The 16,176-nt window shown below is 32.6% G+C and overlaps 1 protein-coding gene across 5 annotated transcripts in view; it reads left to right on the forward strand.

Annotated features, from left to right (window-relative positions):
• The window catches only part of Usp7 (Ubiquitin-specific protease 7), a 780,393-nt gene that overhangs the window by 160,532 nt on the left and 603,685 nt on the right, over nt 1-16,176 (forward strand). The gene's annotated exons all lie outside the window — the stretch shown is intronic.

The following is a 16,176-nucleotide window of genomic DNA, read 5'->3' on the forward strand; positions in this document are numbered from 1 at the left end:
TCACGTTGACTGCGAATAATATATCCGGTCTCACAGTATTAGCTAAGAAGATTAAAATACCGACAGCTTCCCAGTAGGGCACACTTTCAGAATTTGAAGTTTTCACTAAAATTCTGTTGTCATCAATCTCTTTTCGGTCTCTTCTTGTTTTGTTTTCCATATGATTAGTAACCATAAAGGCTTTACTAGGCTTTGATTTATCAAAATCAAATCGTTTCGAGATCTTCTCCGCGTATTTTTGTTGTGTTCATGAGATGATTTTATTCTGTCTATCTCTTTTGATTTCAATCTATAAGGAGTTTTCAGTCTCTTATAAATCTGCAATTTCGAGCTTATTTTGCAGTCCCCTTTTGATTTCTACCGTTCTGAGCTGATCTTTACTTGCTACCAGTATGTCATCTACATACAGAACCAAAAACAATAATTTGTCGTTCTTTCTCTAGGTAAACAAGTAGGGTTTACTGGGATGCGCAGTAAGCCCAATTTTCGTGGCAGTATCGGTAAAACTTTTGTTCCAGGGTTTGGGACTAACTTTCAGTCCGTACAAAGCTCGTCGTACAAGCTATGTCTAATTTGACCCTGAACCACCAAGATTGATGCGTGCCACCAATAAAAAAAATTTTCTAAACGATAACGTCTCTGGCAGAATACCAGGAAACCTGTCTAGCCATAACACAACATGCTCCAACACTTCAGAGTTTTGTGCCGTTCAACCATCTGTCCTAGTGCCATCAGATAATTTTTTACTGCAAATGCAAGCCAGGGAAGACAGCCCTGAGGAGTACGGGCAGCCACAACGGCTTCCTTCTTAGTGGTCGTCCCAACGGCATATCCACAGGGAAGGTATTCTCCAGGTCACTTTCCCGGCTAACGATGAGTGGTTGGTTATCCATAGAACGACTCAAAGACGAGATACGGTTTGGTCAGTGGCGTATCTCCCTCCAGCACGGGCTACGTATGCAGAGACTCTGAGGGTACGAGGGTAAGAGTCAAGCTACCCGCAGTTAGCTCTCCATCATCAAGAATAAGAATAAGGAATAGCTGGAAGTTTCATCTCTGGCCCTTTTCAGAGCCACTGTAAGTATTTACGTTCTCCATTTGACTATCAATTTCATCGGTCTTTAAAGGGTCACCTAAGGTCAAAGTACCTTTCTAACAAACACATTTTTACAACTATTTGACCGCCGACCCTATATTATCCTCTCGGCTCTAAGCATTCAACCGGGAAACACCGATCCTCTGCAAAATCTGCGCTGGGCGATCCTTTTAAATTTTAGCCAGCAAGTCATGAGATATTTCATCGTGAACTATAACAACATCACCATGATGTACTGTAGCTTCTTCAAGATTTTTACGTTAAAAAACAATCTACTTGTTTAAATTAGTTGCAACTTGCATTCCAGAAAAACTAGAATGGAGTACAGGCACCCTGTTTTTGGTAGTCCCTTCACTTGATGCAGGCTCAATGATGTCCTTGACTACACGAGGTCTTCCTCTTTCCTTTTCAATTTGCTTCTCTCCCTCCGTTTTGTTGAGTTCTTCTACTTTTTCTTTAGCAAATTCCACTAACCAATCATTTTCGTTAATTGATTCAGAAACGTTTTGCTAGTCTTTAATACCTTTTTTTTTAGTATATGTATTTATACACCAATCTCGTTGAATCTTATATCTCTTCTTTCATAGAATTTGCCAGTCTCTGATTTCAGAACAGTATACCCTAATTTCGGTCCCATTTTTCTTTGCACTGTCACACAAGCCATACAGCCCAATCTCTTGAATTGTCTCATATCGAAATTCTGATTAGGAGAAAACTTTTGAAGTGGAATCTTCATATCAGTAGATTTGGGTGGGGTTCTGTTCCATGCATATACTGCAGTTGTTAATACTAAGTTCTAGATATTTTCGCGTAAACCAGAGTCATACATATATGATCTAGTTTTCTTTTGAACGGTTTGATTGAGTCTCTCAGGTTTACCATTCTCTGGCTTATCTGGGCTGGATACTTGCAATCCAGCGCTGAAGTCACGTAGAATTCGTTGAGTGTGATGTCTGGTGAATTTTTTTTCTTAGTCTGTTCTCAAATAGCACACTTTGGCGTCATATCCTGGGAGATTTCGAGCTGTTCTCACAAACCTCTCTAAGCATGAGCCAGTGTTGCTTTTGGATTTTATGGGGTAGGCATAAGTCAATCTTAAGGAGTCATCTATAGAAACTACTACAAATTTGTAGGGTTATAGGATTTGTTTCTAATACAATTTTAATATGCATACGATAAATTTTTGTTACGTAATTATCTACATGTACAATTTTATCATGACTGAAGTATCTAACTATGAACAAATAAATGATAAAAAGTGTGTTCCACTCCAATTTTAGAAAAATATCTGATAGTTGAAAGCAAATCAAAAACAACTTTGAATGCCAGGAGTATGTAAAAAAAGAGTGAACACTAATATGTGTGACCCAGCGTCATTTACGTAATTTCCCACCTCAATATTTTTTGCATTTTTTATACTACTGATTATACCACGCATGCTCTGTTAATTGTATGTTAAATACATGTTTTTAATTTGATTCGATCAAGCGTACAGATTTTAGCGCCATCCTAAAATGTTTACGTGTTATTTAGATGTACAGACTGTACAATTTATATTTTTTGAGTATCGGCTGCTCACCGAGGTCTTTGTGCTGCTGTTTCCTTGAGTAAATTTCTCACCCAAACTGGAAGAACAGAAGAAACGATAACATAAGTGAGCTGCTAAAGATTTGGGTGAGTTTTGCGTCTTAATTTTACCCAATGTAATGTCTGAAAGCGTGGAAAATATAAAAGGTGTATCATAGTAGTGGAAAAAACCAAACCTGTGCATAGGCTCACATGTGGTTATCTGTAATGAATGAATATCAATACGTTTTTTAAATTTTTCAAGAGATTTCGTTTCATGCATAGGACTGAACTTATATGTTTCCAATTTTATAAATAATGAATAATTATATAAAAAAATAAAATTTTATAATCAAATAACAAATGTACAGTCAAACTTTCAGTTAAAATATTGGCAAATTTTGCTGTAGTAAAGAAAAAAACACTAAACGTTCATAACAGTGTGTATTATATAAAGTACCTAAATACTTTTTAAAATAACTATTTCACCATGTGTTGTCTATTTTCTATATTTATACATTTATGTATGTTAAATATTTTCTTTTTAACTTTTTTTTTGTTTGATTTTCTTTGTACAGGGTTACCGCGACAGCTTATTGGCCTAGTCGCCGGGTCTACCTACTTACCATCTTTGTGTGGGGGTTATTGCCACATTCATTTACCATTCTCTCAATTGATGTCAAATCTATGTCAAACCAAGGGCACTGTGGTAATTTCTACGGTGATCCATCGTGCCAGTTAAGCTGATACTCTCTGCACCAATAGTGCATCGGGTCCACTTGCCACTCTGTAGCCTTTCCCCGGAGAAAACTCCGTATTTCAGGACGTCCACTCCTCGCTGGTTAGGCTGACGCTTTCTGCTGAAGCATCGGATTAAGTCTAATTAGCATCCCCGAAAAAGCCCTATCTTTTAGAGTTCACTTCTCTCCGATAAAGCTGGCCATCCCTGCCCGACGTCTGGCATTAGATCCGCTTATCCCTACCTGTAGCTCTAATACTGCTTCGCATCTTTCCAAGCCCGAAAGACCTGTGAAGTAAGGAAAAAACCCTGGGATTGCTCTGAAGGAATATCCCATGAAAAAGTCTACATCGAAACTGCCGGGGTTGCATAGGAACTTTTCCTGGTTGTAACAGTTTTTGAAAAAATCTGTACTCATCAGAAATTGAACCTACGACCCCTAGAACAGCGTTGTATCAGTGTCAAGCCCGCTTACCACTAAGCCAATGCCGCTACTTTTAGCTTTTTTGCATCCATTTTATACTTTGCTTACGTAAGTTTTCTTATGTTTTTGCTATATACTTACAGATATCTGTACTTAAACTACACGTCATGTTCTTATGGTATCAAAAAGACCTGCCAAGCTGGTACTTTAACGCAACATTCAAACATAAATTTGTTGTAATTGGTGTCGAATCGAAAGACAAAAGTTACAACTCGCAATTATAGAAGATCGCTGATGATAAGCTTTATTTACGAAATGTAACTATTCTCAATAAGTAGTTAATTGAATGACCAAAAAGGTATTAAAATATTTTAAAATAATAGTGTGCCTTGTTATAGTTCTGTTAATATTTGATTAGAAAATGTAAGTTTTATCTTCACCAGCATTACGTATTCTACAAAACTGCACATGTTGAATAAGTTTATTATTTAAATTGAATGTTTCCAAAAAAAGTGAGAAAATCTACGTTTACATTTATATTTTAAAGGTGGTGTACAATTTTTAAATTAAGTAACAAACTTCTTTGTGAAAAAAACATTGATACGTAAATGTACCAGCTTGGATTGTCTTCTCTTGATTGAATGCAAAAATATCTATGAACTAATGAGTTAATATTTAATTATTGAACTGCAATATCGATAAGGTGGAAATTTCCGGGTATATACTGAATGTTCTTTATAAGAATCTCAATTTTTTTGGTAGCCACGCAATAGTTATTTTCTTATTTTCTACTAGTTACAATTAACTTTAGCTCAATTTTTTTCCAGAGGGCATCTTTTTTGTGCATCATTACATTATTTTTATTGAAAGAAGTTATAAAATTACTCATTCATAAAAGTTTGTCAGAACAAGGTAGTTGCAATGAAGAAATCTGTTGATGGTATACTAAACACGCAGTGCACTAAATTGTATTTGAACACTTGTGGAGAAACATTCTAATTTAATTGTTTTAGTAAACTCATTCAAACTCATTTTCAAATGTTGACACATTAACTACTTCTTATACAGATAAACAACTCTCAAAAGTATGGGTCTCCATATGCATTTAGAAGCACATATAGACCAATCAGTCTGAAGAAATTTTCCAGACGATGTCAAATAGGTAAAAAAAAAATCGTATGAAACTATTCAAAAACTCACTTCTTTATAAATAAGTTGGTTTTAGATATTCAAAAATCAGGTCTTTTATTTTGCACAAAATTTTAAAATTTAAATAAAGTACGTTTAATGTGACTAACCGCGTTTTCGTGAAATTTCTGGTGTACAGCTTACTGACACGTAAGGAATGAAGATTAAATTCTTTTTTATATAAGTATACTATTGTTAATAAAATAAGACGTATTGTCATTAAATACTTATTGAGGAGTTTAAAGTTGAGGAGTCGAGAGTTTAAATTCTTTCTAAAAATATCAAGATTTTTTCTTGAGTTTCTTAAATAGGATGAATGCTTAAGATGCTGAAAAACCACTCATCTTATTTTCAATACGAATAGTCGATTATTCAAGATAGTATCTTACAACTCAGAACTTTCTGTCTGAGGTAAGTCGATATCTTGCCAGCTCATCATTAAAGTCACTCTTAGATTTCAAAAAGTTGGTACGGCGAATCATACAGTTAACGATTCTTTCATTAAACTTGATGATGGCTGAGGTGCGCTTGAGGTAGTCGCTGCTTATGCTCTAAAAATAATATTCAGTAAAACGAATGACTTAGTTGTTTAAGGGGAATTTCGCTCTAGGATCGAGCAAGAAAAATTCATGTATTCATATATTTGAAGAATCTATTACAATATAACACAGTACTTACTGTAGTATAAATAATATTAATCGTCACTGAATCAATCCTTATTATATGGAATTACGGTTTCAACATAAAACGTTTGTATTCGTTCATGCTGTTTTTATTTTTTGGAGTTTTGACATTTTTTTGGCACTGCAGTCAAGATTGTCGAAGTATGGAATTATTTTTTAGATTATGCGTTGTATCTCTTAATCCTACAATTTCGCGACAGTTATTTTTAAATAATTTTTGTTTGAAAATAATAATTATAGTAGGTATGATTGTAAGAAGGATAAAGTAAGAGGTAAAATAATAAAAAATTATACGTTTATTATCATTACAGTTTACTATGTATATTAATTACCGTGAGGAAAAATAAAGATTTTACTCGTCAGATAAAAACTGATTTGCATAACTACAACATAATACGAGATATTGTGTTTATTCTTACATTTGTACTCATCTATTCTCCTTTTTTTGCTGACATTTCCAGCATATCAAACAAATTATCGCAATTAATATGCTTGTCAATTTCTTTACCGTCCTGCACAGTTTCTTTGTCTTTTAAACTCAGTAAAGTTTTATCACTATTCGAATATACATAAATATATTTTAGCCTATATTTCTTGCAACTGTAAACTTTGGATTTGTTAACATTCTTGAAACAATATGAAACTTTAAAAAAATACCAGACATAAAAAGCGTCTTATCTGCGTAGTGTCGTAGTGACATTCTATCCATGACTTTCTAACCCTATTAATTAGTGTTGCAGTTCTTTTCCATCTGTTTTTGCAACTCTTAATACAATGTCCATACGCAAATAGAAAAATATCTTAAATGTAATAAAAGTTGATTTCAACTCCAATGAGCATTTATTACAGCGTATTAAAAGTAAAGTGGCTTTTTCCTACGTCAACTTCACAGTATAACAACAGTATAAATGAATGTAAGCATTCCACGTAGGAGCTGTAATCACACAGTAGTGTATTATAACAAATTTTTTGGGTAAAAAAGTTGTAATAAGTAATAAGAATTTTTTTACTTACTACTCTCTTGATAAATGGTTCTAAGGTTAGTCCACTCTTTGGGTCCATTAGCAAAAAATCGGTTTTCGATGTTCATAAATTTTTTTGAATATTTTTGCCATTGAAAATACAAAAAAGGCGCTATTTTCCTTAGCATCACTTTTTCTCTGCGGTCTTCTTCCCCGTCTGCTGCTATATTGAAATTCTATTCATCCTTAAACAATCTTCGACACATGAACGTAACAAACCACACAAGAGGTATGCCCATTGGTTTTTTTTAATTTGCTCATTAAATTTTATATCCAATTCATAACTCCGATAACACAAGTCTTCCTTTTAATTATACTGTTCATAAGGGTGAAACATAGGTGACAGTACGAATTTTATTAATTTATTGGTTATAATTACTTTGCAAGACGAACAAATACACACCAGTCTTTTGTGATGGAATATGGTATTTTGTCTTTTTATAGTGCACATCATAGTTACGTACAGTAAGAGCGTACATACATATTTTGTGCTGGTCTTCGCTTGATGTATAAACAAGTATTATAACCTTAACTTAACCAGCAGTAAACAGACGCTCTTGCGTGTGCATGGATATACCCATGTATACAGTTTTCACTGCTTACCGACTAAGTTCAATTAAAATGTGGCAACGCCGTGCGTTCATGCAGGTTGCATAGCCTGCTACGCTATAGTGTTCAATTATATGTTCAATCATTGTGGTCTTTTAGTTATTTAGAGGTAGTTTAGAACGTATTTTCAATCGCTTCTCATTTAAAAGCTGTTCTCGGAAAATTCTACCGTTACATATCAGCCTCTCTCTCTCTCGTTCTCTCTTCCTCTCTCTCTGTGTGTGTGTGTGTGTGTGTGTGTGTGTGTGTGCGTGTGCGCGCGTGCTAGTGGGACTTTACTCTTTGTGTGCTCCGCAAGCCATCCCCTATATTTGATATTAGTTAAAAAAAATTTTTTTTAATGTAGGCTAAGAGCATTGGAGGGTAGGTTTAACAAAAATTTAACCTTATAGGAATAAAATAAAAGTCATTGTATCTGACAAATTGAATTTTCTTTTTTCAATTATGGCTACTATAAAAGTAAAATAATCTACTCTATCTGATTAAGATTTAGAAAAAAAATAGACATATAGCTATTTTCCATTCTAAAGTTGAAACTTTTCATTTAGTTTGTTACCTGTAATAATTTATAGTTTAATATTAAAATTTACCCGTGCTTTACTAGTTTCTACTAATATCAAAGTTAATAATAAGAATATAGGTTTTGGTCACGTGACAATTATTCTTATAACACATAAGAAAGAATAAAAAATAATTAAATTCATTGGTAGGATTTGTAGGACGTAGCTTTACCTTAGAGATATGACTTTCATTATTTTTAGAATTGTTTCAATTATTTGTATGAATCCGTGTAACATATATTTTTGTACCTCCGAACTACCGAAATTCCCCTGTAGACTGAGACATACAACTAGTAAGCTTCAAGAGAGTGAACAGCAGAACGTGGGACAGTAGTTGATTGGCTGTCACGACCCATAAGATTAACACAGGATTCTATTAGTCATTAGTGGCACATTATATGTTATTTATACATACGTCCACATTTTTACCAAAAAGTCACAACTCTTTTTTTAAAATTAATTTCTTCGTAATAGTGTTTCAAGTAACATATTTTATTTAAACCAAAAACAGCTAGAAGTTTTATTAGTCACGAATAATGGAGTGCCCGGAATAAACTTTTTTTCAGTTTTCATTAAACATGCGAAAAAATATAGGTCGTACAGAAAAATGCTCTGTATCAAAGTTGTAGCCTACTTAATGATCTACAATTTAAAAAAAAGGACAAGATACGACCAACAATGAAGTTGAAAATTTGTAAAATACCACTAAAATCTGAAAAATCGTTGTTAAGTACGTACTGTCGCAAGTTACTGAGAATGCCCAAACTTCACAGAATATATTGCTCAAGACATGTCAAAACGTACTTCGAAAATCAAATCGATGTCCTGAGATAATTGAATATTTTGATATTGAAAAAAAAACAGATTTCAAATAATAAACAACTATTTTGCCATAAATACGGTTTTAAGCTTAATTAAAAATAAAACAACTTTTTTATTTTCCACAACTGAGAGGTAATTTTAATTGCATTGTATTGCTAGAATTCTTTCGCAAGTTTAGAAAAAAAGTGTTCTACGACCAACATGAACAGAGTTACGGTTTTTTGATGTGAAACTTTTCATGATGGGCCGCGAACAGCCACGTGAGGGGTAATGCGTTACGAAAAAACGTAGCCACCCTGCGGCCCAAGCCCTCCCCTCAATTACCTCTGTTACACACTTCCACCCGCTCCGCCTCTCTCTCTCGCAGCGCTTGCGACTCTACTGCCTATTGCTCCGTCTCTCTCTGACTCGTATGTACGCCACGAGCTTCCTTCCGCTCATGCTTCTACTAGACTTATACTTATATACTTATATACACATGTAAACTATAGGTATGTATGTTTCTACGCTACGACTAAGTCGATGCGCTTGCTCAAGCTGAGGGACAGGTATGGAAAAAGGAGAAAGGAAGAGAAAAACAACAACTGTGCCTATACTAGAAGCAAAGTACACTACGTATATTGTATAAAGATATTGTTGTATGTAGTAAACTTCAAGGGAGTGAGTGTCAAAATCGCCGCCATTTGGTGCAGAATCTACAAGGCTTGTGTATCTTGTATCTATACATGTATTTTGCCACAAACAACGTGTGGAATCTTTTATTAATCTTACGGGTCGTGACAGTCAATCAACTACTGTCCCGTGTTCTGCTGTTCACTCCCTTGAAGCTAACTTGTTGCATGTCTCAGTCCACATGAGAATTTCAATGATTCGAAGATGCAAAAATATATGTTACGTGGATTCATACAAATAATCAAAATAGTTCTAAAAATAATAAAAGTCATATCTCTAAGGCAAAGCTACGTCCTACAAATCCTACCTATAAACTAAATTACTTTACCGATTAGAAAGTATTATGAATACCGAGGAAGAGGAAAGGATAGATAGTTTATTATTAATAAAACAAATTTTTTTGCAATTAACAACAGCAATGTATATATTACTTAATGAAGTTTCAAAAATATAGATATATACATTTCGTTCACTCTACCTAACATTTCGTTAAAATTATTTTCACAATAAACTAAATTAATTATGCTCTATATCATAATGATAATGCATGGTATAACATGTACCAAAAAATTTTATGAATAAATTTTATAAAATTTTGTAAATTAGTGCTCATTTCTATATTTAATGCGATTTGCTGGAAAATTAGGGTATGATCGATGACTTCTACAAAAAGGAAAACGTGTTTTCAATTTTATCGACTAAATGTTTACAAAGTAGCACAGTACTAAATACTTCATGATACAAAAAAACGTAATTTTTAAAATAATTTTAATAGTTAGATTAGTTCAAAGCGAGAGAAACGATGTCTGCATTTATTGAAAAACCTGAATTGTTGAATAAATATTTTGCACAAATTTTTAGAAAGTTAAAATCGTGTTGAACGTCATTATTTTCGAGCTACCAAAAATAAAAAAAAGGTTGCTCTACGACCTACGGTTTCTGAGCTAATGCTATTTTTTACGGCTGAATCGTTTTTGAAGCGGACAGAAAGATATCTGCGTGCCTCTATAGAGTGGTTGTGACGTTATCACTTGCAAATCTTCCGACATCGATGGCACAATTATTACTATTCCTAATACCGTTATGCAAAAACGGCCAGCAACTTTTGTATGAAATTTATTTATTAGGAAGATAAGCAATCGATGTGTAAACTGTAAAAATTTCAAAGAAAAATATTTTGTTTTCGAGGGGAAAAAATCAAACTAAAAAAAATATTTGAGCTCCTGAGTTAGTAAGAGGAAATTTTTTTTTTTAATTTGTAGAAAAGTGGCACCTACAGTTTGCACCTACTCCCAACGTTGTACGACTGAAAACATAATTGTTATTCCATTTATTTATCACGTTGAAACGTACCTGTTTTTCAAATAGGTTTTTAAATAATATTAATTGCGAAAATTAATAAAATAACAAATAACTTTTTACAACAACTGTTAATCATATCGATTCAAAATTTAAAGCATTTATTCATGCCACCAATACACACAACTTTTATTTATTTTAGAAGTGTTTGTTTAAAGGGTTTGTTTGTTATTAACAATCGAAAAATATGCTAGTTTTAGTGGTTTTTCAACTTTGCGGACGAGCGAAATAACCTACTGCAATTTGTTTTTCTTGATTTTGTAGATCTTTTTAAGAGCTGTATTTTATATCCAAACCAATTTTTCGTACGATCTATACTTTTTGTGCTTTTTTAAAAAAATTAATTTTTTTTACTTAACGAGTTTTTCGAACGATGTTTCAAAAAAATCAAGCTGTTTCTAAAGACGGATATTTATAAGTCTAGGTTAACTTGGGATGAAAATATTTTTTTTCTTGCAGTATGTGTGAGTTTTCACCAAAACCGTAGATATCTTACACTATAGTTCTCTGTTAGTACTATAGTGTATTTGTGGATTGAAGAACTTTTCTGTTTTTTACGTGTCATATTTATGAGCTATATGTAATACTTTATATTTGTTATCATTATTTGACATTCCTTGTCTTTAAAATATTTGTTATAATAATCTTTTTTGCAAAGTTTTTCATCATGAATATTTTGAAATCTTTTTGGCTTGATTGCCCTTGATTTTTCCATGGACGAATTAAGATATAAATAACTTATTAATAAAGAATACAGAAAATGGGTCCTTATTGACTTTAATTTCATACAGAGAACGACTTTTATTTGTGCCAACGTTTTCCATGACTCTTTACAATTCTTACGGTCAAAGTTTTTATAAAGCTAGTTTATATTTGAAGGAAAAAAATCTATTCTATAGTGGTCAAATATACGTTTCTTTATTATGCAAATTGCGTGATGCAAATTTAAAACAAACATAATGTTAAAATATAACTGTATTTTAAAGTAGAAATATTTTTTAGAAAGGGTCTTGAATTGTGATGAAATTATAAGTTAATATGTTGTTTGATCTTTACAATTTTACCCTTAAAATTATTTTAATTTACATATTGTATGATTAGGGATTCCATTTAAATGAAAAAATTATCCACTAACTAAAAAAACAATTATTTGAGTATAGTCTTATGAACTAATGAAATAAATTGTTACGATTATTTGTAAATTCAAATAATTATTCAAACGTAGATTGTAATAAAGATTATACTGAGGGCGAGGCAAGGGTTATTCTAAAAGTTAAGGGAAGGCCGATTAAGATAAAAAAAAAATTTAACCTAATTAAATGAAAAGCAATCTAAACTAATTTTCACCGTATACTAAAAGGGTAGAGAGATGGAATATTAGATGATAGAAGGTGACCAGAAGGACTGTAAGAATGTGACTGATTATTTTACTTGATTAAAATAACGGAGAAAATTAAAAATTAACCTTATTTAAGAGATGATGAGGGGAGTGGAGGGAATGTGATCAAACATTAAATGTCATTAAAATAATGAATAAATTGAGACATTATGTTAAAGTGTACGTATTAGAAGTACTCTGTACATATGAAAGGTTTCCAGATAAAAATATAATTTAATATGTACTTTGTATACTTATATATAACGTTAATAAAAAAAAAGTTTGAACAAAATAAAATTCAATTTATAAAAAATGTTTTTTCAGGAAACTTATCACGAAAGTACCGTACGAAAATTTAAGAATTATGACAAATTTTTTTTTTTTTTAAATGCAATAAGTTCTAATACTATATCTTGGCAAAAATTAGCCAAAGAGGGCCTCAACTGTCAGTACAATACAAGAAATCCCTCATAAGATCTATGTTAAAATTTTGATCGTTTTTTTTTTAATGGTTTGTTAATACGATGTTTTATGAATTCGAGGTAGGCCCCGTGGATGAAGTTTTAGTTTCAGGCATGATAGAATATTGCTCCATTTTTACGCTTTTTATTTAAACATGTGAAATGGTTAGGGTTTTAGGTTTAACTTTGGCCATTTCATTCACATTTATACAGGCTTTTCAGCACTAGTAGTCGCAGCTCACTTTGAATAAATTATCACATTTTCATGGCGTCTTACTTTAAAACTTTTTTTTATTTGCGTATAAAGTGATCTTTTGAGTTAGGCTGCATTTATTAGCATATAATATTACCTGATCAAAAATTATGCGGGGGTATAAGATGTTTTACTGTCATATGTATAGTGTAGATATTGTAAAGGCGACCAAGAATATATATAGGAGCATAAGTAGCAAGTGCAAGCGTGACGTGAGAGTATTCATCAGCGTAGGAAGTTGTTTTACAATTATTGGAAGATTCGATGAAAGTATGCAGTCTTGTACAGGCCAGCTTAGCAGAACGTCATGGCATGGCTTGACTTCACACTTTTCTTGTCTACTTAATATATTGTTTAAAATTATTTATTTATTGATTGATTCTTTAAAAATTTATTAAAACCATACCCCAAATTTATAAATATCCTCATGTCAACGGGAATTGCACAACATTTGGTACATCGCAGAGGGTAATTTGAAATATCCTTTTATAAAAATTATAATTTCATTTATATATATTGTCTGCCATAGGAGTATAACCTTATACTTGAGTACCCAAGCATCTAGTAACTACTAGTTTTTTTTCAAACTCAATTAATTTTTATTTTAATCTGAACTAAATTGTAAGTCTAAAAAATTAATATGATAGACCAGAAAAAAAAGTCGATTGAAAAAATATTTGAAAAAAAATGCCAACCGAGATATTTTGACAGAAATTGGTTCCTCTAAATACGTATTAATAATAAACTTGACATCCAACAGCTACACAGTTGCAGGATTTTTTTTTTTTCGCCGGTAAAGAAGCGAAAACGTAGTTTTTCGCAATTAAAATTTTTTCTTGAGTATTTAGAAAAAATTGTTTAAATAGGAACTTGGAGGTATTAGAAAGATCTACAAAATGAGGCCAGTTGGGTTTTAATTCGTTCTTTGTTTTTTCCGCACTGCAAAAAACTGCTAAAAATCGATGTTTTTTAAATAACGTTTTGAACAAACAATTGTATATCTAGACGTTCCAAATTTAAATCGACTGTAGGCATTGACCTATAGTATTTGTGGTATTTTTTGGAAATTTTTTCTCGAATATTTGTTGCAAAGATCCATTTGTTCATTAAAACAGTACTTTTTCGCAACCTTATTATTTCCTCTTTGTTAGGTCGTAGAGTGTTGTATTTGAACTTATTATTTTCTTTAAGTGTTGTTCTTCTAGACTTTTTTAATAGCTAATCGATTTTGGCAACCAAGGTCTTACAAATTGAAGTGGAAAAAAAGTTGTAAAATGAAATAACTTAATAAATATAAGCGGAATCGTTTTGGAAATTTTGCCATTTCATTGGCAGAATTTTGTTCTTAATCTAGAAAAAAAAAAATTGTCCTACGATTAATGGGTCCACAGACTTTTTTTTTCTTTTTTTTTTTTTTCAAAACTTCCTAATGCCTAATTTTACAACCAAAAAAGGTTGAAATTTTTAGGGATTACACTCCAACAGTTATTCGTTTGGTAAAAAAAATACAACATGTCGTTTCAGTGCCACATGTTATGTTAGAATTAACATTAATTTTATCGGCAAGGTAGGAATAGCTGGCATCTGGTGATACGAGAACTGAGCACGAGCGTTTCCAATCGGGCGTGCTTGAAAAAATTTCGATATCTTGGTTTTTCATGGTCGCACAAAAACTTATGACTAACCGAATTGCGGCAGCTTGGCTAGATAAAACTGAATGTGGCATTAGTTTTGTAAACAAAATTTTTATTTTTATTTGTACACCCAATTTGTACTTTTTCATTATATTTTCGCTACAGTTTTTAATCAGTTATTATCGTTTTTATCGCACTTGCAATGTTATCAAAGCTCTTTCGTATACGTTGTGCATTTTTGTGAGTAAATATAAAAATTAAACGCAAAAATTTATTGATACACGTCCGTTATTTGTGTTTTACGACTAATACACAAATACCTTAACTACGGTTAACAGTGCCTACTGCAATTCATATATTTACAATTCTTTTAAAGAAAAGCAATTTGACATTAATTAAAAAATACGTAATTCACTTATAGCAATATAATTGTTATAATATTAACAAATTATTTCATTAAAAATTTCAAAAAAATATGTTACATTGTGAAAATTACAAAAAGAAAATCATATTTCATAATTTAAACAAAAAAAAATGTATCACTCTATTTATTAATCGTTTTCATGCTTAATTACGGGAGATATGCTCATTTTAAGGGAGTCTGATATTTTTTTTTTTTTACCGGGTTACTTTGACAGCCTATTTCGTCTAGTCGCCGGGGCCACCCACTCACCATTCATGTATGCAGGTGTATTGCCGTACTTATTTCTAACCCTTTTACTGATGTGATACCTAAGCCATGGACACAGTGCAAGTATCTCTGATTAAACACTTTGCCAGTTAAGCTGACACTCTCTGCACCAATGATGCATCAAGTCCACTCGCCACTGTGTAGCCTTTCCCTGGAGAAGACTTCATATTTTAGGATGCCCACTCCTTGCCGGTAATGCCGGCAATTTCTGCCTCGCGCATCGGATCTGCAAATACCTACCTTTCGCCCTAAAACTGTTTCACATTCACCCAGGCCCAAAGACCAGTGGGGCAAGGAAAAAACCCTGGAATTACTCTGAAGGAAAATTCCACGGAAAAATGCACCTTAAAAGAGCCGGGGTTACGTAGAAACTTTTCCGAATGAAAACAGTTTTTGAAAAAATCTGCATCCACCGGAAATTGAACCTACAACTCCTAGAACAGCATTGTATCAGTTACAAGCATGCTTACCACTGAGCCAACGCCGCTCTTCAGTCTGATATTAAAGACGCTTATCGAGTTGATGTGGTTATGTTCGATGTCGTCTAATACTTCGGAATTACGTGGAATGTCGACAATTACTGGTTAGATGTTAAAACAATTACGACCTGGGCAAGTGTGGCGTAAATAGGTACAATGTAAGCTATGCTTTCTGCAGCCGCAGTATCGTACTTTTTAGTACTGCAGTTCTTCTCTCCGCTGCTTATGCGTCAAATTCAAACGAAGAAGTGTTTCGTATGTTGGTTGCATTCGTACTTTTCGCACATCAACCCTGTAAACGAAGAAATTGAAATTATTTCTGAAGATTCTTCGAATAGTTATGAAGGTAATGGTGGAGAAAAAGATGCGTCAGTATCAAACTCCGTTAAAATTACCGTATCTCCCGTTATTCAGCGAGCAAAACATTTCTAAATAGTGCAATACACGTATTTTTTTAAAAATTTGTAATTTGCACAGAAAATAAATTTTTTTGAAAAATCTTATTAGATTATTTGTTAACATTACAACGATTATACTGCT

The sequence above is a fragment of the Copidosoma floridanum genome, unplaced genomic scaffold (assembly GCF_036245765.1).
Source record: "Copidosoma floridanum isolate Cflo_tuat_1 unplaced genomic scaffold, Cflo_Japanese_pri ptg000024l, whole genome shotgun sequence".
Lineage (NCBI taxonomy): Eukaryota > Metazoa > Arthropoda > Insecta > Hymenoptera > Encyrtidae > Copidosoma > Copidosoma floridanum.